Here is an 18,277-nt window from a genome sequence, read left to right as displayed (position 1 = left end):
GATGACGGTGTGCCACATTTAACTGTGGAATGAGGCAGATACATGAACAACCAAGGGAAAAGCTCACTTTCGCGGTCATTATAGAAATACAAGCATCAATTGGTGTTTTCCCACCACATAATAAGATGGGTTGAAAAGCAATAACAATCTGTTGTTTAAACGCTAATTAATGGGTCTCTGGAAAGACCATCAAAAATTGCCAAAGCCAACTATATTTCAAGTTGTCGCGGCGGGGTATTGGGTTAAGTTTTCAACCAGCAATAATCGCGCCTCGGTTAAACCTCATGGGCTACGATCTTGCCACTGCGCAAAGATACCATCAGCTGACCAAAGACTGCGTGCCGGCTGGCGCAGATCGTTTATTCGATGACGGTGTGTCACATTTAACTGCGGAATTAGACAGATACAAGAACAACCAGGAGAAAAGCTCACTTTCCCGGTCTTTATAGAAATACAAGCGTCAATTGGTGCTTTCCCACCACATAATAAGATGGATTGAAAAGCAATAACAATCTGTTGTTTAAACGCTAATTAATGGGTCTCTGGAAAGACCATCAAAAATTGCCAAAGCCAACTATATTTCAAGTTGTCGCGGCGGGGTATTGGGTTAAGTTTTCAACCAGCAATAATCGCGCCTCGGTTAAACCTCATGGGCTACGATCTTGCCACTGCGCAAAGATACCATCAGCTGACCAAAGACTGCGTGCCCACTGGCGCAGATCGTTTATTCGATGACGGTGTGCCACATTTAACTGTGGAATGAGGCAGATACAAGAACAACCAAGGGAAAAGCTCACTTTCCCGGTCTTTATAGAAATACAAGCGTCAATTGGTGTTTTCCCACCACATAATAAGATGGGTTGAAAAGCAATAACAATCTGTTGTTTAAACGCTAATTAATGGGTCTCTGGAAAGACCATCAAAAATTGCCAAAGCCAACTATATTTCAAGTTGTCGCGGCGGGGTATTGGGTTAAGTTTTCAACCAGCAATAATCGCGCCTCGGTTAAACCTCATGGGCTACGATCTTGCCACTGCGCAAAGATACCATCAGCTGACCAAAGACTGCGTGCCCACTGGCGCAGATCGTTTATTCGATGACGGTGTGCCACATTTAACTGTGGAATGAGGCAGATACATGAACAACCAAGGGAAAAGCTCACTTTCGCGGTCATTATAGAAATACAAGCATCAATTGGTGTTTTCCCACCACATAATAAGATGGGTTGAAAAGCAATAACAATCTGTTGTTTAAACGCTAATTAATGGGTCTCTGGAAAGACCATCAAAAATTGCCAAAGCCAACTATATTTCAAGTTGTCGCGGCGGGGTATTGGGTTAAGTTTTCAACCAGCAATAATCGCGCCTAGGTTAAACCTCATGGGCTACGATCTTGCCACTGCGCAAAGATACCATCAGCTGACCAAAGACTGCGTGCCGGCTGGCGCAGATCGTTTATTCGATGACGGTGTGTCACATTTAACTGCGGAATTAGACAGATACAAGAACAACCAGGAGAAAAGCTCACTTTCCCGGTCTTTATAGAAATACAAGCGTCAATTGGTGCTTTCCCACCACATAATAAGATGGATTGAAAAGCAATAACAATCTGTTGTTTAAACGCTAATTAATGGGTCTCTGGAAAGACCATCAAAAATTGCCAAAGCCAACTATATTTCAAGTTGTCGCGGCGGGGTATTGGGTTAAGTTTTCAACCAGCAATAATCGCGCCTCGGTTAAACCTCATGGGCTACGATCTTGCCACTGCGCAAAGATACCATCAGCTGACCAAAGACTGCGTGCCCACTGGCGCAGATCGTTTATTCGATGACGGTGTGCCACATTTAACTGTGGAATGAGGCAGATACATGAACAACCAAGGGAAAAGCTCACTTTCGCGGTCATTATAGAAATACAAGCATCAATTGGTGTTTTCCCACCACATAATAAGATGGGTTGAAAAGCAATAACAATCTGTTGTTTAAACGCTAATTAATGGGTCTCTGGAAAGACCATCAAAAATTGCCAAAGCCAACTATATTTCAAGTTGTCGCGGCGGGGTATTGGGTTAAGTTTTCAACCAGCAATAATCGCGCCTCGGTTAAACCTCATGGGCTACGATCTTGCCACTGCGCAAAGATACCATCAGCTGACCAAAGACTGCTTGCCGACTGGCGCAGATCGTTTATTCGATGATGGTGTGCCACATTTAACTGCGGAATTAGACAGATACAAGAACAACCAGGAGAAAAGCTCACTTTCCCGGTCTTTATAGAAATACAAGCGTCAATTGGTGCTTTCCCACCACATAATAAGATGGATTGAAAAGCAATAACAATCTGTTGTTTAACTGTGGAATGAGGCAGATACAAGAACAACCAGGAGAAAAGCTCACTTTCCCGGTCTTTATAAAAATACAAGCATCAATTGGTGTTTTCCCACCACATAATAAGATGGGTTGACAAGCAATAACAATCTGTTGTTTAAACGCTAATTAATGGGTCTCTGGAAAGACCATCAAAAATTGCCAAAGCCAACTATATTTCAAGTTGTCGCGGCGGGGCATTGGGTTAAGTTTTCAACCAGCAATAATCGCGCCTCGGTTAAACCTCATGGGCTACGATCTTGCCACTGCGCAAAGATACCATCAGCTGACCAAAGACTGCTTGCCGACTGGCGCAGATCGTTTATTCGATGATGGTGTGCCACATTTAACTGCGGAATTAGACAGATACAAGAACAACCAGGAGAAAAGCTCACTTTCCCGGTCTTTATAGAAATACAAGCGTCAATTGGTGCTTTCCCACCACATAATAAGATGGATTGAAAAGCAATAACAATCTGTTGTTTAACTGTGGAATGAGGCAGATACAAGAACAACCAAGGGAAAAGCTCACTTTCCCGGTCTTTATAAAAATACAAGCATCAATTGGTGTTTTCCCACCACATAATAAGATGGGTTGACAAGCAATAACAATCTGTTGTTTAAACGCTAATTAATGGGTCTCTGGAAAGACCATCAAAAATTGCCAAAGCCAACTATATTTCAAGTTGTCGCGGCGGGGTATTGGGTTAAGTTTTCAACCAGCAATAATCGCGCCTCGGTTAAACCTCATGGGCTACGATCTTGCCACTGCGCAAAGATACCATCAGCTGACCAAAGACTGCGTGCCGACTGGCGCAGATCGTTTATTCGATGACGGTGTGCCACATTTAACTGTGGAATGAGGCAGATACAAGAACAACCAAGGGAAAAGCTCACTTTCCCGGTCTTTATAAAAATACAAGCGTCAATTGGTGTTTTCCCACCACATAATAAGATGGGTTGAAAAGCAATAACAATCTGTTGTTTAAACGCTAATTAATGGGTCTCTGGAAAAACCATCAAAAATTGCCAAAGCCAACTATATTTCAAGTTGTCGCTGCGGGGTATTGGGTTAAGTTTTCAACTAGCAATAATTGCGCCTCGGTTAAACCTCATGGGCTACGATCTTGCCACTGCGCAAAGATACCATCAGCTGACCAAAGACTGCGTGCCGACTGGCGCAGATCGTTTATTCGATGATGGTGTGCCACATTTAACTGCGGAATGAGGCAGATACAAGAACAACCAAGGGAAAAGCTCACTTTCCCGGTCTTTATAAAAATACAAGCATCAATTTGTGTTTTCCCACCACATAATAAGATGGGTTGAAAAGCAATAACAATCTGTTGTTTAAACGCTAATTAATGGGTCTCTGGAAAGACCATCAAAAATTGCCAAAGCCAACTATATTTCAAGTTGTCGCGGCGGGGTATTGGGTTAAGTTTTCAACCAGCAATAATCGCGCCTCGGTTAAACCTCATGGGCTACGATCTTGCCACTGCGCAAAGATACCATCAGCTGACCAAAGACTGCGTGCCGACTGGCGCAGATCGTTTATTCGATGACGGTGTGCCACATTTAGCTGTGGAATGAGGCAGATACAAGAACAACCAAGGGAAAAGCTCACTTTCCCGGTCTTTATAGAAATACAAGCGTTAATTGGTGTTTTCCCACCACATAATAAGATGGGTTGAAAAGCAATAACAATCTGTTGTTTAAACGCTAATTAATGGGTCTCTGGAAAGACCATCAAAAATTGCCAAAGCCAACTATATTTCAAGTTGTCGCGGCGGGGTATTGGGTTAAGTTTTCAACCAGCAATAATCGCGCCTCGGTTAAACCTCATGGGCTACGATCTTGCCACTGCGCAAAGATACCATCAGCTGACCAAAGACTGCGTGCCGACTGGCGCAGATCGTTTATTCGATGATGGTGTGCCACATTTAGCTGTGGAATGAGGCAGATACAAGAACAACCAAGGGAAAAGCTCACTTTCCCGGTCTTTATAGAAATACAAGCGTCAATTGGTGTTTTCCCACCACATAATAAGATGGGTTGAAAAGCAATAACAATCTGTTGTTTAAACGCTAATTAATGGGTCTCTGGAAAGACCATCAAAAATTGCCAAAGCCAACTATATTTCAAGTTGTCGCGGCGGGGTATTGGGTTAAGTTTTCAACCAGCAATAATCGCGCCTCGGTTAAACCTCATGGGCTACGATCTTGCCACTGCGCAAAGATACCATCAGCTGACCAAAGACTGCGTGCCCACTGGCGCAGATCGTTTATTCGATGACGGTGTGCCACATTTAACTGTGGAATGAGGCAGATACATGAACAACCAAGGGAAAAGCTCATTTTCGCGGTCATTATAGAAATACAAGCATCAATTGGTGTTTTCCCACCACATAATAAGATGGGTTGAAAAGCAATAACAATCTGTTGTTTAAACGCTAATTAATGGGTCTCTGGAAAGACCATCAAAAATTGCCAAAGCCAACTATATTTCAAGTTGTCGCGGCGGGGTATTGGGTTAAGTTTTCAACCAGCAATAATCGCGCCTCGGTTAAACCTCATGGGCTACGATCTTGCCACTGCGCAAAGATACCATCAGCTGACCAAAGACTGCGTGCCGGCTGGCGCAGATCGTTTATTCGATGACGGTGTGTCACATTTAACTGCGGAATTAGACAGATACAAGAACAACCAGGAGAAAAGCTCACTTTCCCGGTCTTTATAGAAATACAAGCGTCAATTGGTGCTTTCCCACCACATAATAAGATGGATTGAAAAGCAATAACAATCTGTTGTTTAAACGCTAATTAATGGGTCTCTGGAAAGACCATCAAAAATTGCCAAAGCCAACTATATTTCAAGTTGTCGCGGCGGGGTATTGGGTTAAGTTTTCAACCAGCAATAATCGCGCCTCGGTTAAACCTCATGGGCTACGATCTTGCCACTGCGCAAAGATACCATCAGCTGACCAAAGACTGCGTGCCGACTGGCGCAGATCGTTTATTCGATGATGGTGTGCCACATTTAGCTGTGGAATGAGGCAGATACAAGAACAACCAAGGGAAAAGCTCACTTTCCCGGTCTTTATAGAAATACAAGCGTCAATTGGTGTTTTCCCACCACATAATAAGATGGGTTGAAAAGCAATAACAATCTGTTGTTTAAACGCTAATTAATGGGTCTCTGGAAAGACCATCAAAAATTGCCAAAGCCAACTATATTTCAAGTTGTCGCGGCGGGGTATTGGGTTAAGTTTTCAACCAGCAATAATCGCGCCTCGGTTAAACCTCATGGGCTACGATCTTGCCACTGCGCAAAGATACCATCAGCTGACCAAAGACTGCGTGCCCACTGGCGCAGATCGTTTATTCGATGACGGTGTGCCACATTTAACTGTGGAATGAGGCAGATACATGAACAACCAAGGGAAAAGCTCACTTTCGCGGTCATTATAGAAATACAAGCATCAATTGGTGTTTTCCCACCACATAATAAGATGGGTTGAAAAGCAATAACAATCTGTTGTTTAAACGCTAATTAATGGGTCTCTGGAAAGACCATCAAAAATTGCCAAAGCCAACTATATTTCAAGTTGTCGCGGCGGGGTATTGGGTTAAGTTTTCAACCAGCAATAATCGCGCCTCGGTTAAACCTCATGGGCTACGATCTTGCCACTGCGCAAAGATACCATCAGCTGACCAAAGACTGCGTGCCGGCTGGCGCAGATCGTTTATTCGATGACGGTGTGTCACATTTAACTGCGGAATTAGACAGATACAAGAACAACCAGGAGAAAAGCTCACTTTCCCGGTCTTTATAGAAATACAAGCGTCAATTGGTGCTTTCCCACCACATAATAAGATGGATTGAAAAGCAATAACAATCTGTTGTTTAACTGTGGAATGAGGCAGATACAAGAACAACCAAGGAAAAAGCTCACTTTCCCGGTCTTTATAAAAATACAAGCATCAATTGGTGTTTTCCCACCACATAATAAGATGGGTTGAAAAGCAATAACAATCTGTTGTTTAAACGCTAATTAATGGGTCTCTGGAAAGACCATCAAAAATTGCCAAAGCCAACTATATTTCAAGTTGTCGCGGCGGGGTATTGGGTTAAGTTTTCAACCAGCAATAATCGCGCCTCGGTTAAACCTCATGGGCTACGATCTTGCCACTGCGCAAAGATACCATCAGCTGACCAAAGACTGCGTGCCGACTGGCGCAGATCGTTTATTCGATGACGGTGTGTCACATTTAACTGCGGAATTAGACAGGTACAAGAATAACCAGGGGAAAAGCTCACTTTCGCGGTCTTTATAGAAATACAAGCGTCAATTGGTGTTTTCCCACCACATAATAAGATAGACGGAAAAGCAATAACAATCTGTTGTTTAAACGCTAATTAATGGGTCTCTGGAAAGACCATCAAAAATTGCCAAAGCCAACTATATTTCAAGTTATCGCGGCGGGGTATTGGGTTAAGTTTTCAACCAGCAATAATCGCGCCTCGGTTAAACCTCATGGGCTACGATCTTGCCACTGCGCAAAGATACCATCAGCTGACCAAAGACTGCGTGCCGACTGGCGCAGATCGTTTATTCGATGACGGTGTGCCACATTTAACTGTGGAATGAGGCAGATACAAGAACAACCAAGGGAAAAGCTCACTTTCCCGGTCTTTATAAAAATACAAGCATCAATTGGTGTTTTCCCACCACATAATAAGATGGGTTGAAAAGCAATAACAATCTGTTGTTTAAACGCTAATTAATGGGTCTCTGGAAAGACCATCAAAAATTGCCAAAGCCAACTATATTTCAAGTTGTCGCGGCGGGGTATTGGGTTAAGTTTTCAACCAGCAATAATCGCGCCTCGGTTAAACCTCATGGGCTACGATCTTGCCACTGCGCAAAGATACCATCAGCTGACCAAAGACTGCGTGCCGACTGGCGCAGATCGTTTATTCGATGACGGTGTGTCACATTTAACTGCGGAATTAGACAGGTACAAGAATAACCAAGGGAAAAGCTCACTTTCCTGGTCTTTATAAAAATACAAGCGTCAATTGGTGTTTTCCCACCACATAATAAGATGGGTTGAAAAGCAATAACAATCTGTTGTTTAAACGCTAATTAATGGGTCTCTGGAAAGACCATCAAAAATTGCCAAAGCCAACTATATTTCAAGTTGTCGCGGCGGGGTATTGGGTTAAGTTTTCAACCAGCAATAATCGCGCCTCGGTTAAACCTCATGGGCTACGATCTTGCCACTGCGCAAAGATACCATCAGCTGACCAAAGACTGCGTGCCGACTGGCGCAGATCGTTTATTCGATGACGGTGTGTCACATCTAACTGCGGAATTAGACAGGTACAAGAATAACCAGGGGAAAAGCTCACTTTCGCGGTCTTTATAGAAATACAAGCGTCAATTGGTGTTTTCCCACCACATAATAAGATGGGTTGACAAGCAATAACAATCTGTTATTTAAACGCTAATTAATGGGTCTCTGGAAAGACCATCAAAAATTGCCAAAGCCAACTATATTTCAAGTTGTCGCTGCGGGGTATTGGGTTAAGTTTTCAACCAGCAATAATCGCGCCTCGGTTAAACCTCATGGGCTACGATCTTGCCACTGCGCAAAGATACCATCAGCTGACCAAAGACTGCGTGCCGACTGGCGCAGATCGTTTATTCGATGACGGTGTGTCACATTTAACTGCGGAATTAGACAGGTACAAGAATAACCAGGGGAAAAGCTCTCTTTCGCGGTCTTTACAGAAATACAAGCGTCAATTGGTGTTTTCCCACCACATAATAAGATAAGACGGAAAAGCAATAACAATCTGTTGTTTAAACGCTAATTAATGGGTCTCTGGAAAGACCATCAAAAATTGCCAAAGCCAACTATATTTCAAGTTGTCGCGGCGGGGTATTGGGTTAAGTTTTCAACCAGCAATAATCGCGCCTCGGTTAAACCTCATGGGCTACGATCTTGCCACTGCGCAAAGATACCATCAGCTGACCAAAGACTGCGTGCCGACTGGCGCAGATCGTTTATTCGATGACGGTGTGCCACATTTAACTGTGGAATGAGGCAGATACAAGAACAACCAAGGGAAAAGCTCACTTTCCCGGTCTTTATAAAAATACAAGCATCAATTGGTGTTTTCCCACCACATAATAAGATGGGTTGAAAAGCAATAACAATCTGTTGTTTAAACGCTAATTAATGGGTCTCTGGAAAGACCATCAAAAATTGCCAAAGCCAACTATATTTCAAGTTGTCGCGGCGGGGTATTGGGTTAAGTTTTCAACCAGCAATAATCGCGCCTCGGTTAAACCTCATGGGCTACGATCTTGCCACTGCGCAAAGATACCATCAGCTGACCAAAGACTGCGTGCCGACTGGCGCAGATCGTTTATTCGATGACGGTGTGCCACATTTAACTGTGGAATGAGGCAGATACAAGAACAACCAAGGGAAAAGCTCACTTTCCCGGTCTTTATAAAAATACAAGCATCAATTGGTGTTTTCCCACCACATAATAAGATGGGTTGAAAAGCAATAACAATCTGTTGTTTAAACGCTAATTAATGGGTCTCTGGAAAGACCATCAAAAATTGCCAAAGCCAACTATATTTCAAGTTGTCGCGGCGGGGTATTGGGTTAAGTTTTCAACCAGCAATAATCGCGCCTCGGTTAAACCTCATGGGCTACGATCTTGCCACTGCGCAAAGATACCATCAGCTGACCAAAGACTGCGTGCCGACTGGCGCAGATCGTTTATTCGATGACGGTGTGTCACATTTAACTGCGGAATTAGACAGGTACAAGAATAACCAGGGGAAAAGCTCACTTTCGCGGTCTTTATAGAAATACAAGCGTCAATTGGTGTTTTCCCACCACATAATAAGATAGACGGAAAAGCAATAACAATCTGTTGTTTAAACGCTAATTAATGGGTCTCTGGAAAGACCATCAAAAATTGCCAAAGCCAACTATATTTCAAGTTATCGCGGCGGGGTATTGGGTTAAGTTTTCAACCAGCAATAATCGCGCCTCGGTTAAACCTCATGGGCTACGATCTTGCCACTGCGCAAAGATACCATCAGCTGACCAAAGACTGCGTGCCGACTGGCGCAGATCGTTTATTCGATGACGGTGTGCCACATTTAACTGTGGAATGAGGCAGATACAAGAACAACCAAGGGAAAAGCTCACTTTCCCGGTCTTTATAAAAATACAAGCATCAATTGGTGTTTTCCCACCACATAATAAGATGGGTTGAAAAGCAATAACAATCTGTTGTTTAAACGCTAATTAATGGGTCTCTGGAAAGACCATCAAAAATTGCCAAAGCCAACTATATTTCAAGTTGTCGCGGCGGGGTATTGGGTTAAGTTTTCAACCAGCAATAATCGCGCCTCGGTTAAACCTCATGGGCTACGATCTTGCCACTGCGCAAAGATACCATCAGCTGACCAAAGACTGCGTGCCGACTGGCGCAGATCGTTTATTCGATGACGGTGTGTCACATTTAACTGCGGAATTAGACAGGTACAAGAATAACCAAGGGAAAAGCTCACTTTCCCGGTCTTTATAAAAATACAAGCGTCAATTGGTGTTTTCCCACCACATAATAAGATGGGTTGAAAAGCAATAACAATCTGTTGTTTAAACGCTAATTAATGGGTCTCTGGAAAGACCATCAAAAATTGCCAAAGCCAACTATATTTCAAGTTGTCGCGGCGGGGTATTGGGTTAAGTTTTCAACCAGCAATAATCGCGCCTCGGTTAAACCTCATGGGCTACGATCTTGCCACTGCGCAAAGATACCATCAGCTGACCAAAGACTGCGTGCCGACTGGCGCAGATCGTTTATTCGATGACGGTGTGTCACATTTAACTGCGGAATTAGACAGGTACAAGAATAACCAGGGGAAAAGCTCACTTTCGCGGTCTTTATAGAAATACAAGCGTCAATTGGTGTTTTCCCACCACATAATAAGATGGGTTGACAAGCAATAACAATCTGTTATTTAAACGCTAATTAATGGGTCTCTGGAAAGACCATCAAAAATTGCCAAAGCCAACTATATTTCAAGTTGTCGCTGCGGGGTATTGGGTTAAGTTTTCAACCAGCAATAATCGCGCCTCGGTTAAACCTCATGGGCTACGATCTTGCCACTGCGCAAAGATACCATCAGCTGACCAAAGACTGCGTGCCGACTGGCGCAGATCGTTTATTCGATGACGGTGTGTCACATTTAACTGCGGAATTAGACAGGTACAAGAATAACCAGGGGAAAAGCTCTCTTTCGCGGTCTTTACAGAAATACAAGCGTCAATTGGTGTTTTCCCACCACATAATAAGATAAGACGGAAAAGCAATAACAATCTGTTGTTTAAACGCTAATTAATGGGTCTCTGGAAAGACCATCAAAAATTGCCAAAGCCAACTATATTTCAAGTTGTCGCGGCGGGGTATTGGGTTAAGTTTTCAACCAGCAATAATCGCGCCTCGGTTAAACCTCATGGGCTACGATCTTGCCACTGCGCAAAGATACCATCAGCTGACCAAAGACTGCGTGCCGACTGGCGCAGATCGTTTATTCGATGACGGTGTGCCACATTTAACTGTGGAATGAGGCAGATACAAGAACAACCAAGGGAAAAGCTCACTTTCCCGGTCTTTATAAAAATACAAGCATCAATTGGTGTTTTCCCACCACATAATAAGATGGGTTGAAAAGCAATAACAATCTGTTGTTTAAACGCTAATTAATGGGTCTCTGGAAAGACCATCAAAAATTGCCAAAGCCAACTATATTTCAAGTTGTCGCGGCGGGGTATTGGGTTAAGTTTTCAACCAGCAATAATCGCGCCTCGGTTAAACCTCATGGGCTACGATCTTGCCACTGCGCAAAGATACCACCAGCTGACCAAAGACTGCGTGCCGACTGGCGCAGATCGTTTATTCGATGACGGTGTGCCACATTTAACTGTGGAATGAGGCAGATACAAGAACAACCAAGGGAAAAGCTCACTTGCCCGGTCTTTATAAAAATACAAGCGTCAATTGGTGTTTTCCCACCACATAATAAGATGGGTTGAAAAGCAATAACAATCTGTTGTTTAAACGCTAATGAATGGGTCTCTGGAAAGACCATCAAAAATTGCCAAAGCCAACTATATTTCAAGTTGTCGCGGCGGGGTATTGGGTTAAGTTTTCAACCAGCAATAATCGCGCCTCGGTTAAACCTCATGGGCTACGATCTTGCCACTGCGCAAAGATACCATCAGCTGACCAAAGACTGCTTGCCGACTGGCGCAGATCGTTTATTCGATGATGGTGTGCCACATTTAACTGCGGAATTAGACAGATACAAGAACAACCAGGAGAAAAGCTCACTTTCCCGGTCTTTATAGAAATACAAGCGTCAATTGGTGCTTTCCCACCACATAATAAGATGGATTGAAAAGCAATAACAATCTGTTGTTTAACTGTGGAATGAGGCAGATACAAGAACAACCAAGGGAAAAGCTCACTTTCCCGGTCTTTATAAAAATACAAGCATCAATTGGTGTTTTCCCACCACATAATAAGATGGGTTGAAAAGCAATAACAATCTGTTGTTTAAACGCTAATTAATGGGTCTCTGGAAAGACCATCAAAAATTGCCAAAGCCAACTATATTTCAAGTTGTCGCGGCGGGGTATTGGGTTAAGTTTTCAACCAGCAATAATCGCGCCTCGGTTAAACCTCATGGGCTACGATCTTGCCACTGCGCAAAGATACCATCAGCTGACCAAAGACTGCGTGCCGACTGGCGCAGATCGTTTATTCGATGACGGTGTGCCACATTTAACTGTGGAATGAGGCAGATACAAGAACAACCAAGGGAAAAGCTCACTTTCCCGATCTTTATAGAAATACAAGCGTCAATTGGTGTTTTCCCACCACATAATAAGATGGGTTGAAAAGCAATAACAATCTGTTGTTTAAACGCTAATTAATGGGTCTCTGGAAAAACCATCAAAAATTGCCAAAGCCAACTATATTTCAAGTTGTCGCTGCGGGGTATTGGGTTAAGTTTTCAACCAGCAATAATCGCGCCTCGGTTAAACCTCATGGGCTACGATCTTGCCACTGCGCAAAGATACCATCAGCTGACCAAAGACTGCGTGCCGACTGGCGCAGATCGTTTATTCGATGACGGTGTGCCACATTTAACTGTGGAATGAGGCAGATACAAGAACAACCAAGGGAAAAGCTCACTTTCCCGATCTTTATAGAAATACAAGCGTCAATTGGTGTTTTCCCACCACATAATAAGATGGGTTGAAAAGCAATAACAATCTGTTGTTTAAACGCTAATTAATGGGTCTCTGGAAAAACCATCAAAAATTGCCAAAGCCAACTATATTTCAAGTTGTCGCTGCGGGGTATTGGGTTAAGTTTTCAACCAGCAATAATCGCGCCTCGGTTAAACCTCATGGGCTACGATCTTGCCACTGCGCAAAGATACCATCAGCTGACCAAAGACTGCGTGCCGACTGGCGCAGATCGTTTATTCGATGATGGTGTGCTACATTTAGCTGCGGAATTAGACAGATACAAGAACAACCAGGGGAAAAGCTCACTTTCCCGGTCTTTATAAAAATACAAGCATCAATTGGTGTTTTCCCACCACATAATAAGATGGGTTGAAAAGCAATAACAATCTGTTGTTTAAACGCTAATTAATAGGTCTCTGGAAAGACCATCAAAAATTGCCAAAGCCAACTATATTTCAAGTTGTCGCGGCGGGGTATTGGGTTAAGTTTTCAACCAGCAATAATCGCGCCTCGGTTAAACCTCATGGGCTACGATCTTGCCACTGCGCAAAGATACCATCAGCTGACCAAAGACTGCGTGCCGACTGGCGCAGATCGTTTATTCGATGACGGTGTGCCACATTTAACTGTGGAATGAGGCAGATACAAGAACAACCAAGGACAAAGCTCACTTTCCCGGTCTTTATAAAAATACAAGCATCAATTGGTGTTTTCCCACCACATAATAAGATGGGTTGAAAAGCAATAACAATCTGTTGTTTAAACGCTAATTAATGGGTCTCTGGAAAGACCATCAAAAATTGCCAAAGCCAACTATATTTCAAGTTGTCGCGGCGGGGTATTGGGTTAAGTTTTCAACCAGCAATAATCGCGCCTCGGTTAAACCTCATGGGCTACGATCTTGCCACTGCGCAAAGATACCATCAGCTGACCAAAGACTGCTTGCCGACTGGCGCAGATCGTTTATTCGATGATGGTGTGCCACATTTAACTGCGGAATTAGACAGATACAAGAACAACCAGGAGAAAAGCTCACTTTCCCGGTCTTTATAGAAATACAAGCGTCAATTGGTGCTTTCCCACCACATAATAAGATGGATTGAAAAGCAATAACAATCTGTTGTTTAACTGTGGAATGAGGCAGATACAAGAACAACCAAGGGAAAAGCTCACTTTCCCGGTCTTTATAAAAATACAAGCATCAATTGGTGTTTTCCCACCACATAATAAGATGGGTTGAAAAGCAATAACAATCTGTTGTTTAAACGCTAATTAATGGGTCTCTGGAAAGACCATCAAAAATTGCCAAAGCCAACTATATTTCAAGTTGTCGCGGCGGGGTATTGGGTTAAGTTTTCAACCAGCAATAATCGCGCCTCGGTTAAACCTCATGGGCTACGATCTTGCCACTGCGCAAAGATACCATCAGCTGACCAAAGACTGCGTGCCGACTGGCGCAGATCGTTTATTTGATGACGGTGTGCCACATTTAACTGTGGAATGAGGCAGATACAAGAACAACCAAGGGAAAAGCTCACTTTCCCGGTCTTTATAGAAATACAAGCGTCAATTGGTGTTTTCCCACCACATAATAAGATGGGTTGAAAAGCAATAACAATCTGTTGTTTAAACGCTAATTAATGGGTCTCTGGAAAAACCATCAAAAATTGCCAAAGCCAACTATATTTCAAGTTGTCGCTGCGGGGTATTGGGTTAAGTTTTCAACCAGCAATAATCGCGCCTCGGTTAAACCTCATGGGCTACGGTCTTGCCACTGCGCAAAGATACCATCAGCTGACCAAAGACTGCGTGCCGACTGGCGCAGATCGTTTATTCGATGATGGTGTGCTACATTTAGCTGCGGAATTAGACAGATACAAGAACAACCAGGGGAAAAGCTCACTTTCCCGGTCTTTATAAAAATACAAGCATCAATTGGTGTTTTCCCACCACATAATAAGATGGGTTGAAAAGCAATAACAATCTGTTGTTTAAACGCTAATTAATAGGTCTCTGGAAAGACCATCAAAAATTGCCAAAGCCAACTAAATTTCAAGTTGTCGCGGCGGGGTATTGGGTTAAGTTTTCAACCAGCAATAATCGCGCCTCGGTTAAACCTCATGGGCTACGATCTTGCCACTGCGCAAAGATACCATCAGCTGACCAAAGACTGCGTGCCGACTGGCGCAGATCGTTTATTCGATGACGGTGTGCCACATTTAACTGTGGAATGAGGCAGATACAAGAACAACCAAGGGAAAAGCTCACTTTCCCGGTCTTTATAAAAACACAAGCATCAATTGGTGTTTTCCCACCACATAATAAGATGGGTTGAAAAGCAATAACAATCTGTTGTTTAAACGCTAATTAATGGGTCTCTGGAAAGACCATCAAAAATTGCCAAAGCCAACTATATTTCAAGTTGTCGCGGCGGGGTATTGGGTTAAGTTTCCAACCAGCAATAATCGCGCCTCGGTTAAACCTCATGGGCTACGATCTTGCCACTGCGCAAAGATACCATCAGCTGACCAAAGACTGCTTGCCGACTGGCGCAGATCGTTTTTTCGATGATGGTGTGCCACATTTAACTGTGGAATGAGGCAGATACAAGAACAACCAAGGGAAAAGCTCATTTTCCCGGTCTTTATAAAAATACAAGCATCAATTGGTGTTTTCCCACCACATAATAAGATGGGTTGAAAAGCAATAACAATCTGTTGTTTAAACGCTAATTAATGGGTCTCTGGAAAGACCATCAAAAATTGCCAAAGCCAACTATATTTCAAGTTGTCGCGGCGGGGTATTGGGTTAAGTTTTCAACCAGCAATAATCGCGCCTCGGTTAAACCTCATGGGCTACGATCTTGCCACTGCGCAAAGATACCATCAGCTGACCAAAGACTGCGTGCCGACTGGCGCAGATCGTTTATTTGATGACGGTGTGCCACATTTAACTGTGGAATGAGGCAGTAACATGAACAACCAAGGGAAAAGTTCACTTTCCCGGTCTTTATAAAAATACAAGCATCAATTGGTGTTTTCCCACCACATAATAAGATGGGTTGAAAAGCAATAACAATCTGTTGTTTAAACGCTAATTAATGGGTCTCTGGAAAGACCATCAAAAATTGCCAAAGCCAACTATATTTCAAGTTGTCGCGGCGGGGTATTGGGTTAAGTTTTCAACCAGCAATAATCGCGCCTCGGTTAAACCTCATGGGCTACGATCTTGCCACTGCGCAAAGATACCATCAGCTGACCAAAGACTGCTTGCCGACTGGCGCAGATCGTTTATTCGATGATGGTGTGCCACATTTAACTGCGGAATTAGACAGATACAAGAACAACCAGGAGAAAAGCTCACTTTCCCGGTCTTTATAGAAATACAAGCGTCAATTGGTGCATTCCCACCACATAATAAGATGGATTGAAAAGCAATAACAATCTGTTGTTTAACTGTGGAATGAGGCAGATACAAGAACAACCAAGGGAAAAGCTCACTTTCCCGGTCTTTATAAAAATACAAGCATCAATTGGTGTTTTCCCACCACATAATAAGATGGGTTGAAAAGCAATAACAATCTGTTGTTTAAACGCTAATTAATGGGTCTCTGGAAAGACCATCAAAAATTGCCAAAGCCAACTATATTTCAAGTTGTCGCGGCGGGGTATTGGGTTAAGTTTTCAACCAGCAATAATCGCGCCTCGGTTAAACCTCATGGGCTACGATCTTGCCACTGCGCAAAGATACCATCAGCTGACCAAAGACTGCGTGCCGACTGGCGCAGATCGTTTATTCGATGACGGTGTGCCACATTTAACTGTGGAATGAGGCAGATACAAGAACAACCAAGGGAAAAGCTCACTTTCCCGGTCTTTATAAAAATACAAGCCTCAATTGGTGTTTTCCCACCACATAATAAGATGGGTTGAAAAGCAATAACAATCTGTTGTTTAAACGCTAATTAATGGGTCTCTGGAAAAACCATCAAAAATTGCCAAAGCCAACTATATTTCAAGTTGTCGCTGCGGGGTATTGGGTTAAGTTTTCAACCAGCAATAATTGCGCCTCGGTTAAACCTCATGGGCTACGATCTTGCCACTGCGCAAAGATACCATCAGCTGACCAAAGACTGCATGCCGACTGGCGCAGATCGTTTATTCGATGACGGTGTGTCACATTTAACTGCGGAATTAGACAGGTACAAGAATAACCAGGGGAAAAGCTCTCTTTCGCGGTCTTTACAGAAATACAAGCGTCAATTGGTGTTTTCCCACCACATAATAAGATAAGACGGAAAAGCAATAACAATCTGTTGTTTAAACGCTAATTAATGGGTCTCTGGAAAGACCATCAAAAATTGCCAAAGCCAACTATATTTCAAGTTGTCGCGGCGGGGTATTGGGTTAAGTTTTCAACCAGCAATAATCGCGCCTCGGTTAAACCTCATGGGCTACGATCTTGCCACTGCGCAAAGATACCATCAGCTGACCAAAGACTGCGTGCCGACTGGCGCAGATCGTTTATTCGATGATGGTGTGCCACATTTAACTGCGGAATTAGACAGATACAAGAACAACCAGGAGAAAAGCTCACTTTCCCGGTCTTTATAGAAATACAAGCGTCAATTGGTGCTTTCCCACCACATAATAAGATGGATTGAAAAGCAATAACAATCTGTTGTTTAACTGTGGAATGAGGCAGATACAAGAACAACCAGGAGAAAAGCTCACTTTCCCGGTCTTTATAGAAATACAAGCGTCAATTGGTGCTTTCCCACCACATAATAAGATGGGTTGAAAAGCAATAACAATCTGTTGTTTAAACGCTAATTAATGGGTCTCTGGAAAAACCATCAAAAATTGCCAAAGCCAACTATATTTCAAGTTGTCGCTGCGGGGTATTGGGTTAAGTTTTCAACCAGCAATAATCGCGCCTCGGTTAAACCTCATGGGCTACGATCTTGCCACTGCGCAAAGATACCATCAGCTGACCAAAGACTGCGTGCCGACTGGCGAAGATTGTTTATTCGATGATGGTGTGCTACATTTAGCTGCGGAATTAGACAGATACAAGAACAACCAGGGGAAAAGCTCACTTTCCCGGTCTTTATAAAAATACAAGCATCAATTGGTGTTTTCCCACCACATAATAAGATGGGTTGAAAAGCAATAACAATCTGTTGTTTAAACGCTAATTAATAGGTCTCTGGAAAGACCATCAAAAATTGCCAAAGCCAACTATATTTCAAGTTGTCTCGGCGGGGTATTGGGTTAAGTTTTCAACCAGCAATAATCGCGCCTCGGTTAAACCTCATGGGCTACGATCTTGCCACTGCGCAAAGATACCATCAGCTGACCAAAGACTGCGTGCCGACTGGCGCAGATCGTTTATTCGATGACGGTGTGCCACATTTAACTGTGGAATGAGGCAGATACAAGAACAACCAAGGGAAAAGCTCACTTTCCCGGTCATTATAAAAATACAAGCGTCAATTGGTGTTTTCCCACCACATAATAAGATGGGTTGAAAAGCAATAACAATCTGTTGTTTAAA

The 18,277-nt window shown here is 43.2% G+C and overlaps 47 non-coding genes across 47 annotated transcripts; all 47 read right to left on the bottom strand.

The window, feature by feature from the left end:
• Positions 1 to 174: 174 nt before the first annotated feature.
• On the bottom strand, positions 175 to 315 carry LOC125705448 (U4 spliceosomal RNA). The gene has a single exon (XR_007381560.1). It is a non-coding gene; the product is annotated as a U4 spliceosomal RNA (small nuclear RNA).
• A 224-nt stretch (positions 316 to 539) lies between these two features.
• Positions 540 to 680, bottom strand: LOC125705447 (U4 spliceosomal RNA). The gene has a single exon (XR_007381559.1). It is a non-coding gene; the product is annotated as a U4 spliceosomal RNA (small nuclear RNA).
• A 224-nt stretch (positions 681 to 904) lies between these two features.
• LOC125705446 (U4 spliceosomal RNA) lies at positions 905 to 1,045 on the bottom strand. The gene has a single exon (XR_007381558.1). It is a non-coding gene; the product is annotated as a U4 spliceosomal RNA (small nuclear RNA).
• A 224-nt stretch (positions 1,046 to 1,269) lies between these two features.
• Positions 1,270 to 1,410, bottom strand: LOC125705492 (U4 spliceosomal RNA). The gene has a single exon (XR_007381604.1). It is a non-coding gene; the product is annotated as a U4 spliceosomal RNA (small nuclear RNA).
• Positions 1,411 to 1,634: 224 nt separating this feature from the next.
• LOC125705444 (U4 spliceosomal RNA) lies at positions 1,635 to 1,775 on the bottom strand. The gene has a single exon (XR_007381556.1). It is a non-coding gene; the product is annotated as a U4 spliceosomal RNA (small nuclear RNA).
• A 224-nt stretch (positions 1,776 to 1,999) lies between these two features.
• LOC125705443 (U4 spliceosomal RNA) lies at positions 2,000 to 2,140 on the bottom strand. Its single transcript, XR_007381555.1, has one exon. It is a non-coding gene; the product is annotated as a U4 spliceosomal RNA (small nuclear RNA).
• A 361-nt stretch (positions 2,141 to 2,501) lies between these two features.
• On the bottom strand, positions 2,502 to 2,642 carry LOC125705476 (U4 spliceosomal RNA). Its single transcript, XR_007381588.1, has one exon. It is a non-coding gene; the product is annotated as a U4 spliceosomal RNA (small nuclear RNA).
• A 361-nt stretch (positions 2,643 to 3,003) lies between these two features.
• On the bottom strand, positions 3,004 to 3,144 carry LOC125705442 (U4 spliceosomal RNA). Its single transcript, XR_007381554.1, has one exon. It is a non-coding gene; the product is annotated as a U4 spliceosomal RNA (small nuclear RNA).
• Positions 3,145 to 3,368: 224 nt separating this feature from the next.
• LOC125705522 (U4 spliceosomal RNA) lies at positions 3,369 to 3,509 on the bottom strand. Its single transcript, XR_007381636.1, has one exon. It is a non-coding gene; the product is annotated as a U4 spliceosomal RNA (small nuclear RNA).
• A 224-nt stretch (positions 3,510 to 3,733) lies between these two features.
• LOC125705441 (U4 spliceosomal RNA) lies at positions 3,734 to 3,874 on the bottom strand. Its single transcript, XR_007381553.1, has one exon. It is a non-coding gene; the product is annotated as a U4 spliceosomal RNA (small nuclear RNA).
• Positions 3,875 to 4,098: 224 nt separating this feature from the next.
• Positions 4,099 to 4,239, bottom strand: LOC125705440 (U4 spliceosomal RNA). The gene has a single exon (XR_007381552.1). It is a non-coding gene; the product is annotated as a U4 spliceosomal RNA (small nuclear RNA).
• Positions 4,240 to 4,463: 224 nt separating this feature from the next.
• Positions 4,464 to 4,604, bottom strand: LOC125705439 (U4 spliceosomal RNA). The gene has a single exon (XR_007381551.1). It is a non-coding gene; the product is annotated as a U4 spliceosomal RNA (small nuclear RNA).
• Positions 4,605 to 4,828: 224 nt separating this feature from the next.
• Positions 4,829 to 4,969, bottom strand: LOC125705438 (U4 spliceosomal RNA). The gene has a single exon (XR_007381550.1). It is a non-coding gene; the product is annotated as a U4 spliceosomal RNA (small nuclear RNA).
• Positions 4,970 to 5,193: 224 nt separating this feature from the next.
• LOC125705437 (U4 spliceosomal RNA) lies at positions 5,194 to 5,334 on the bottom strand. Its single transcript, XR_007381549.1, has one exon. It is a non-coding gene; the product is annotated as a U4 spliceosomal RNA (small nuclear RNA).
• A 224-nt stretch (positions 5,335 to 5,558) lies between these two features.
• On the bottom strand, positions 5,559 to 5,699 carry LOC125705436 (U4 spliceosomal RNA). The gene has a single exon (XR_007381548.1). It is a non-coding gene; the product is annotated as a U4 spliceosomal RNA (small nuclear RNA).
• A 224-nt stretch (positions 5,700 to 5,923) lies between these two features.
• On the bottom strand, positions 5,924 to 6,064 carry LOC125705435 (U4 spliceosomal RNA). Its single transcript, XR_007381547.1, has one exon. It is a non-coding gene; the product is annotated as a U4 spliceosomal RNA (small nuclear RNA).
• Positions 6,065 to 6,425: 361 nt separating this feature from the next.
• On the bottom strand, positions 6,426 to 6,566 carry LOC125705433 (U4 spliceosomal RNA). Its single transcript, XR_007381545.1, has one exon. It is a non-coding gene; the product is annotated as a U4 spliceosomal RNA (small nuclear RNA).
• A 224-nt stretch (positions 6,567 to 6,790) lies between these two features.
• LOC125705475 (U4 spliceosomal RNA) lies at positions 6,791 to 6,931 on the bottom strand. The gene has a single exon (XR_007381587.1). It is a non-coding gene; the product is annotated as a U4 spliceosomal RNA (small nuclear RNA).
• A 224-nt stretch (positions 6,932 to 7,155) lies between these two features.
• On the bottom strand, positions 7,156 to 7,296 carry LOC125705432 (U4 spliceosomal RNA). Its single transcript, XR_007381544.1, has one exon. It is a non-coding gene; the product is annotated as a U4 spliceosomal RNA (small nuclear RNA).
• A 224-nt stretch (positions 7,297 to 7,520) lies between these two features.
• Positions 7,521 to 7,661, bottom strand: LOC125705431 (U4 spliceosomal RNA). The gene has a single exon (XR_007381543.1). It is a non-coding gene; the product is annotated as a U4 spliceosomal RNA (small nuclear RNA).
• Positions 7,662 to 7,885: 224 nt separating this feature from the next.
• On the bottom strand, positions 7,886 to 8,026 carry LOC125705494 (U4 spliceosomal RNA). The gene has a single exon (XR_007381606.1). It is a non-coding gene; the product is annotated as a U4 spliceosomal RNA (small nuclear RNA).
• A 225-nt stretch (positions 8,027 to 8,251) lies between these two features.
• Positions 8,252 to 8,392, bottom strand: LOC125705430 (U4 spliceosomal RNA). The gene has a single exon (XR_007381542.1). It is a non-coding gene; the product is annotated as a U4 spliceosomal RNA (small nuclear RNA).
• Positions 8,393 to 8,616: 224 nt separating this feature from the next.
• On the bottom strand, positions 8,617 to 8,757 carry LOC125705429 (U4 spliceosomal RNA). Its single transcript, XR_007381541.1, has one exon. It is a non-coding gene; the product is annotated as a U4 spliceosomal RNA (small nuclear RNA).
• A 224-nt stretch (positions 8,758 to 8,981) lies between these two features.
• On the bottom strand, positions 8,982 to 9,122 carry LOC125705428 (U4 spliceosomal RNA). The gene has a single exon (XR_007381540.1). It is a non-coding gene; the product is annotated as a U4 spliceosomal RNA (small nuclear RNA).
• Positions 9,123 to 9,346: 224 nt separating this feature from the next.
• Positions 9,347 to 9,487, bottom strand: LOC125705474 (U4 spliceosomal RNA). The gene has a single exon (XR_007381586.1). It is a non-coding gene; the product is annotated as a U4 spliceosomal RNA (small nuclear RNA).
• Positions 9,488 to 9,711: 224 nt separating this feature from the next.
• On the bottom strand, positions 9,712 to 9,852 carry LOC125705426 (U4 spliceosomal RNA). The gene has a single exon (XR_007381539.1). It is a non-coding gene; the product is annotated as a U4 spliceosomal RNA (small nuclear RNA).
• A 224-nt stretch (positions 9,853 to 10,076) lies between these two features.
• Positions 10,077 to 10,217, bottom strand: LOC125705425 (U4 spliceosomal RNA). The gene has a single exon (XR_007381538.1). It is a non-coding gene; the product is annotated as a U4 spliceosomal RNA (small nuclear RNA).
• Positions 10,218 to 10,441: 224 nt separating this feature from the next.
• On the bottom strand, positions 10,442 to 10,582 carry LOC125705493 (U4 spliceosomal RNA). The gene has a single exon (XR_007381605.1). It is a non-coding gene; the product is annotated as a U4 spliceosomal RNA (small nuclear RNA).
• A 225-nt stretch (positions 10,583 to 10,807) lies between these two features.
• LOC125705424 (U4 spliceosomal RNA) lies at positions 10,808 to 10,948 on the bottom strand. The gene has a single exon (XR_007381537.1). It is a non-coding gene; the product is annotated as a U4 spliceosomal RNA (small nuclear RNA).
• A 224-nt stretch (positions 10,949 to 11,172) lies between these two features.
• On the bottom strand, positions 11,173 to 11,313 carry LOC125705423 (U4 spliceosomal RNA). Its single transcript, XR_007381536.1, has one exon. It is a non-coding gene; the product is annotated as a U4 spliceosomal RNA (small nuclear RNA).
• Positions 11,314 to 11,537: 224 nt separating this feature from the next.
• On the bottom strand, positions 11,538 to 11,678 carry LOC125705421 (U4 spliceosomal RNA). Its single transcript, XR_007381534.1, has one exon. It is a non-coding gene; the product is annotated as a U4 spliceosomal RNA (small nuclear RNA).
• A 361-nt stretch (positions 11,679 to 12,039) lies between these two features.
• LOC125705420 (U4 spliceosomal RNA) lies at positions 12,040 to 12,180 on the bottom strand. Its single transcript, XR_007381533.1, has one exon. It is a non-coding gene; the product is annotated as a U4 spliceosomal RNA (small nuclear RNA).
• A 224-nt stretch (positions 12,181 to 12,404) lies between these two features.
• On the bottom strand, positions 12,405 to 12,545 carry LOC125705504 (U4 spliceosomal RNA). The gene has a single exon (XR_007381617.1). It is a non-coding gene; the product is annotated as a U4 spliceosomal RNA (small nuclear RNA).
• Positions 12,546 to 12,769: 224 nt separating this feature from the next.
• On the bottom strand, positions 12,770 to 12,910 carry LOC125705503 (U4 spliceosomal RNA). Its single transcript, XR_007381616.1, has one exon. It is a non-coding gene; the product is annotated as a U4 spliceosomal RNA (small nuclear RNA).
• Positions 12,911 to 13,134: 224 nt separating this feature from the next.
• On the bottom strand, positions 13,135 to 13,275 carry LOC125705419 (U4 spliceosomal RNA). Its single transcript, XR_007381532.1, has one exon. It is a non-coding gene; the product is annotated as a U4 spliceosomal RNA (small nuclear RNA).
• Positions 13,276 to 13,499: 224 nt separating this feature from the next.
• On the bottom strand, positions 13,500 to 13,640 carry LOC125705418 (U4 spliceosomal RNA). Its single transcript, XR_007381531.1, has one exon. It is a non-coding gene; the product is annotated as a U4 spliceosomal RNA (small nuclear RNA).
• Positions 13,641 to 14,001: 361 nt separating this feature from the next.
• On the bottom strand, positions 14,002 to 14,142 carry LOC125705417 (U4 spliceosomal RNA). The gene has a single exon (XR_007381530.1). It is a non-coding gene; the product is annotated as a U4 spliceosomal RNA (small nuclear RNA).
• Positions 14,143 to 14,366: 224 nt separating this feature from the next.
• LOC125705521 (U4 spliceosomal RNA) lies at positions 14,367 to 14,507 on the bottom strand. The gene has a single exon (XR_007381635.1). It is a non-coding gene; the product is annotated as a U4 spliceosomal RNA (small nuclear RNA).
• Positions 14,508 to 14,731: 224 nt separating this feature from the next.
• Positions 14,732 to 14,872, bottom strand: LOC125705456 (U4 spliceosomal RNA). Its single transcript, XR_007381568.1, has one exon. It is a non-coding gene; the product is annotated as a U4 spliceosomal RNA (small nuclear RNA).
• Positions 14,873 to 15,096: 224 nt separating this feature from the next.
• Positions 15,097 to 15,237, bottom strand: LOC125705484 (U4 spliceosomal RNA). The gene has a single exon (XR_007381596.1). It is a non-coding gene; the product is annotated as a U4 spliceosomal RNA (small nuclear RNA).
• Positions 15,238 to 15,461: 224 nt separating this feature from the next.
• Positions 15,462 to 15,602, bottom strand: LOC125705416 (U4 spliceosomal RNA). Its single transcript, XR_007381529.1, has one exon. It is a non-coding gene; the product is annotated as a U4 spliceosomal RNA (small nuclear RNA).
• A 224-nt stretch (positions 15,603 to 15,826) lies between these two features.
• Positions 15,827 to 15,967, bottom strand: LOC125705415 (U4 spliceosomal RNA). The gene has a single exon (XR_007381528.1). It is a non-coding gene; the product is annotated as a U4 spliceosomal RNA (small nuclear RNA).
• Positions 15,968 to 16,328: 361 nt separating this feature from the next.
• LOC125705414 (U4 spliceosomal RNA) lies at positions 16,329 to 16,469 on the bottom strand. The gene has a single exon (XR_007381527.1). It is a non-coding gene; the product is annotated as a U4 spliceosomal RNA (small nuclear RNA).
• A 224-nt stretch (positions 16,470 to 16,693) lies between these two features.
• On the bottom strand, positions 16,694 to 16,834 carry LOC125705526 (U4 spliceosomal RNA). The gene has a single exon (XR_007381640.1). It is a non-coding gene; the product is annotated as a U4 spliceosomal RNA (small nuclear RNA).
• A 225-nt stretch (positions 16,835 to 17,059) lies between these two features.
• LOC125705413 (U4 spliceosomal RNA) lies at positions 17,060 to 17,200 on the bottom strand. The gene has a single exon (XR_007381526.1). It is a non-coding gene; the product is annotated as a U4 spliceosomal RNA (small nuclear RNA).
• Positions 17,201 to 17,561: 361 nt separating this feature from the next.
• Positions 17,562 to 17,702, bottom strand: LOC125705502 (U4 spliceosomal RNA). The gene has a single exon (XR_007381615.1). It is a non-coding gene; the product is annotated as a U4 spliceosomal RNA (small nuclear RNA).
• A 224-nt stretch (positions 17,703 to 17,926) lies between these two features.
• Positions 17,927 to 18,067, bottom strand: LOC125705434 (U4 spliceosomal RNA). The gene has a single exon (XR_007381546.1). It is a non-coding gene; the product is annotated as a U4 spliceosomal RNA (small nuclear RNA).
• Between the last annotated feature and the right edge of the window lie 210 nt (positions 18,068 to 18,277).

Source organism: Brienomyrus brachyistius, chromosome 12 (genome assembly GCF_023856365.1).
Source record: "Brienomyrus brachyistius isolate T26 chromosome 12, BBRACH_0.4, whole genome shotgun sequence".
NCBI classification, from domain to species: Eukaryota; Metazoa; Chordata; class Actinopteri; order Osteoglossiformes; family Mormyridae; genus Brienomyrus; species Brienomyrus brachyistius.
Note: the sequence above shows the minus strand (reverse complement) of the source record. Positions and strands in the feature narration are given on the sequence as shown.